At 52.0% G+C, this 4,912-nt stretch overlaps 1 long non-coding RNA gene across 3 annotated transcripts; it reads right to left on the bottom strand.

Moving 5' to 3' along the window:
- Positions 1-650: 650 nt before the first annotated feature.
- On the bottom strand, positions 651-4,639 carry LOC310904400. 3 transcript variants are annotated; one of them, XR_014588299.1, is made up of 4 exons: positions 3,790-4,639; positions 3,074-3,124; positions 1,473-2,944; positions 651-1,006 (listed from the first exon to the last, which is right to left on the bottom strand). It is a non-coding gene; the product is annotated as an uncharacterized lncRNA (long non-coding RNA). The 3 variants fall into 3 exon arrangements; XR_014588300.1 differs by having other exon boundaries at positions 651-2,496; positions 2,885-2,944; XR_014588298.1 differs by having other exon boundaries at positions 651-2,944.
- Positions 4,640-4,912: the final 273 nt, after the last annotated feature.

The following is a 4,912-nucleotide window of genomic DNA, read 5'->3' as shown; positions in this document are numbered from 1 at the left end:
ATACAGGCACCTATTACTAGATTGGTTTACTCTAACAGATCCTACTAGTTGTTACCTCACAAAGATGGGCGTACCGGTCTCTACTTGGAAATGCATCAGTCCATAGACTCTTAACCACCTAAAGAAACCTCCAACTCACTGAAGGAAAAACAAAGCACTTACCCCAAAGTGCAGCCCAGGCATAATGAGCTCTCTGATGGGATGCCTGTGACTCAATGACCACTAGGCCCTGCCTGGAACCCAAAGCCAATCACCTGGGAAAGGGGAGGGGCAAAGCACAAGCAGAAAGAGGAGAAGCAGTAGCTGTGGTTTATTTATTTTTGCTTCAGCTTTGAATATTGAAAGCTTTTCTCCTCTACAACTCCTGTCTCAGGAACCAAACAGCATTCCAGTGACCTGCTTTGCTCCTATTCTAAAGACTATCACAGCCCACCTTGCCTGTGGCACCTGATAAGCAGAAGAGAGGGCAACCACAGCAATAAAAGCCACTGCACCCTCAGGACAGTTACTCTCATCCCCTCCTTTACCTCAGCTGCTTACCTACCCCACATGGCTACCCCACAGAGGTAGCTCGGGTCGTGACGTCCTGTACTGCACACTGCGTTTCAGCCTGAACAAAGGAAAACATTCAGAAGATAAACATTCAGCTGACAGCATTAGCACCCATCCCTCAACAACAGAAGTGAACCCATATTTAATTTTTTCCTTTCAAAACAGCAGACCACTTGCCTCTGTACCTGCAAGTTAGATCCAAGCTCGAAAGGAACGGCCACCACCACCCATGCCACCTGGGAACACAGAAGGACAAAATGACCACTGTGCTTGCAAGCCTCCACCTGCCACACTGCTCCTCTGTCCCAAACAGCCTCACCTCAGACCCTCAGAGGGAAACACCTGAATGTCTTCCCTTCGCTTCAGATAAGGGATCACCAGGCTGATAAAACTCTCACCTTCCCTCACTGCACCGTGACACGGGGATTTCCCTGTCCAAGACTGCACAAAGCCCCTGCAGAGACAAGAGAAAAGCACACCCTGAGGCACCTCACAGCCACAGCGTACCTGCTGCAATACCTCTCTCTTCCCAGCTCCTTTACTTCAGCTGCTCACCAGCTCGAACTGAGATTCTTCGCTCAAAGCACCGCGGCAAACTCTGCCCGGGCCACACAACACACACTGCACAAGCTACGTTGTTTAAGACACACGAGCTGGAACGTTCCTGCCCAACAATCAGTGGCATCGCACAGGAAGGATGCCGCACGCTCCTAGAAACCAAACCTACCAGTCCTGAACAGCTCCCCTGCAAGACAATTCCCCACCTCCTCCTGCCAACCACGCTCAGCGCACACACTATTTGGCTCTCAAAAGAAAAAAAAAAAAGTAATAACATACACACACAAAAAACAACTGAGCTCCACAAATGCCAAAAAGCCATGCACACACAGCAGCCCCAGCAGGGGTGTTCACAGACTTACCCTTTACAGATGAAAAAGGTAACTCTGATACGACCCTGCTCAGTCTCCTGGTAATACTGTGCCTACGTGTTCAAGCCTCTTGTAGTGTGTAATCAGGCTCTTTTTAATCCTCTGGAGAGTTACACAAGTGGCTTCATACGTCTAGAGATTCAAATATAACCCAAAAAAACAAGTGGATCCCACCATCCCAAAAACAAGTGAGCCAGCAACCTCTGCTAAATATCCCTCTAGTAAGTGATTTCCAAGCACTTAAAATCTAGAAATCCATAGACTCCAACCTGCCCAAAGAACCCTGCAACTGACTGAAGGAAAAACAAAGCACTTACCCCAAAGAGCAGCCCAGGCACAATGAACTCTCTAATGGCATACCTGGGGCTCATAAACCATTTGGCCCCGCCCAGCACCCAAACCCAATCACCTGGGAAAGGGGAGGGGCAAAGCACAAGAAAGTAGAAAGAGCACAAGCAGCAGCAGCTGTGGGGGTTTTTTTGTGTGTGTTTTTTTTTTTTTTTTTTTTTTAATCTGGTTTAGCTCAACAGCATGCAGACTGCAGACAAGAGAACTGGGGTGATTCTAGAAGCAACAATACCCATGCTTTTGCTGCAGCTTTGAATATTGAAAGGACAATATGACCAAGCAAGTAACTGAAATTTTTTCAGCTGGAATTAGCTCAAACCTTTATTTATATAGAAAGAAAAATCTGGGAGCATAACAGATCACGCGCCAAAACAAAAAAAAAAACAATCAATTCCATGTAATAACATCACTCGCAGGAAAAATCACGTACTTGAGTAGGCTATCTGAAAACCAAAAGGCTATGCTGATGGGTCAAAACACACTACAGGACAATGGAGCCTGGCCCTCTGCTGCACCACCTTAAAACTCATCCCTACACTCACCAAGGTGCAACACCAGCCCAAACACAGACACACCATTTCAACCTCAACACAGTTTTGGGAACTGCTGGAAAGCAGGCTTCATCCTCAGGCTACACGGGATGGGGCTTCAGGCACCGCTTCACCTACTGAAGAAGACCACCATCAGGAGCTGCCACGCCAGACCACCTTTTTCCTCTACAACACCTTTCTCAGGAACCAAACAGTATTCCAGTGACCTGCTTTGCTCCTATTCCAAAGACTATCACAGCCCACCTTGCCTGTGGCACCTGATAAGCAGAAGAGAAAGCAACCACAGCAGCAAAAGCCACTGCACCCTCAGGACATTTACTCTCATCCCCTCCTCTACCTCAGCCCCTTACCTACCCCACACGGCAGATGCTTCCACCCGTTCTCTGAAGCTACCTACAGCACCTCTAAAAGAGAAACTGGAATTTTCTCTATTTGATATAGTTAAAAAAAACTGCAGCGACAACCGCACCCCAAAAATAACACCTACCTCTGCTCATCACTCACCAGAGTCACTCCAGAGGTAGCTCGGGTCGTGACGTCCTGTACTGCACACTGCATTTCAGCCTGAACAAAGGAAAACACAGTCAGAAGACAAACATTCAGCTGACAGCATTAGCACCCATCCCTCAACAACAGAAGGGACCCCGTATTTAATGTTTTCATTTCAAAACAGCAGTCCCCTTGCCTCTGTACCTGCAAGTTAGATCCAAGCTCGAAAGGAACGGCCACCATCACCCATGCTACCTGGGAACACAGAAGGACAAAATGACCACTGTGCTTGCAAGCCACCACCTGCCATGCTGCTCCTCTGTCCCAAACAGCCTCACCTCAGACCCTCAGAGGGAAACACCTGAACATCTTCCCCTGTGGTGGTTTTACAGGGGTAGGCGACCGAGCTCCACCAAAACCACTCTCTCACTCTCCCTCCTCAAAGAAGGACAGGGAGAAAATACAAGGAAAAAGGGCTCAAGAGTTGAGATAAGGACGAGGAGATTACACAGTAAATATTGTGATAGGCAAAACACACTCAGCATAGAAAGATAGAAAGATTTATTGCTTATTACTACACAATGTAGAGAAGCGAGAAACAAACAAAAGCAACCAAAAGCACCTTCCCCCCCAACCACCCTCTTCCACCTTCTCCCCCCCAGCGGGGCAGGTGATCGGTGTTTATGATCAGTCTATAGCACTTCTTTGCCGCCACTCCTTCTCAGATGCCCTCACCCCCTGTGCTGTGGGGTTCCTCCCACAGGATACAGTCCTTGGTCAACTGATCTGGCATGGCCTTCCCACAGGCAGCAGCTCTTCCAGAACTGTTCCAGATGTAGGTCCATACCACGGGGTGCATCCCTCAGGAGCAAACTGCTCCAACCTGGGTCCCCCACGGGCAGCAGCTCCTGCCAGCTCACCTGCTCCTGCGTGGTCTCCTCTCCACGGTCTACAGGTCTGGCCCGGAATCTGCTCCGGCAAGGGTCTTCCACAGGCCACAGCCTCCATCAGTGCAGGTCCACCTGCTCCACCGTGGTCTCCTCCACCAGCTGCAGCATGGAACCCTGCCCCACCGTGGTACTCCGTGGGCTGCAGGGGGACTGCCTGCTTCACCATGGCCCTCGCCACAGGCCGCAGGGGACTTCTGCTCCGGCACCTGGAGTACCTCTCCCCCTCTTTCTTCACTGACCTTGGCGCCTGCAAGGCTGTTCCTCACTCCTCTTGCTCTCCCAGCTGCTGCATGGACCAGCGTGGTTTTTTTTTTTTTTCCTGTCTTAAATATGCTCTCACAGACGCGCAAACAACATCACTTATTAGCTCCGCTCAGCAGCGGGGCCCTTACCTAACGTGGGGCAGCTTCTAGATTCTTTGCACAGAAGCCACCCCTAGAGCCCCCTGCTACCAAAACCTTGCCACATAAACCCACTACGTCCCTTCACTACGGTTAAGGGACAACCAGGCTGACAACATGCTCACCTTCCCTCACTGCACTGTGACACGGGCATTTGCCTGTCCAAGACTGCACCAAGCACCTGCAGAGACGAGAGAAAAGCACACCCTGAGGCACCTCACAGCCACAGCGTACCTGCTGCAATACCTCTCTCTTCCCAGTTGCTTTACTTCAGCTGCTCGTTAGCTCGATCTAAGATAAATGTGCCCGGGCGGCGCCGCGCCAAAATGTGCCCGGGCGGCGCCGCGCCAAAATGTGCCCGGGCGGCGCCGCGCCAAAATGTGCCCGGGCGGCGCCGCGCCAAAATGTGCCCGGGCGGCGCCGCGCCAAAATGTGCCCGGGCGGCGCCGCGCCAAAATGTGCCCGGGCGGCGCCGCGCCAAAATGTGCCCGGGCGGCGCCGCGCCAAAATGTGCCCGGGCGGCGCCGCGCCAAAATGTGCCCGGGCGGCGCCGCGCCAAAATGTGCCCGGGCGGCGCCGCGCCAAAATGTGCCCGGGCGGCGCCGCGCCAAAATGTGCCCGGGCGGCGCCGCGCCAAAATGTGCCCGGGCGGCGCCGCGCCAAAATGTGCCCGGGCGGCGCCGCGCCAAAAT

This window comes from Anser anser, assembly GCF_964211835.1.
Source record: "Anser anser genome assembly, chromosome: 9".
In the NCBI taxonomy this organism is placed as follows: Eukaryota; Metazoa; Chordata; class Aves; order Anseriformes; family Anatidae; genus Anser; species Anser anser.
The sequence above is the reverse complement of the archived record's forward strand: the minus strand, read 5'-3'. Positions and strand labels throughout refer to the sequence as shown.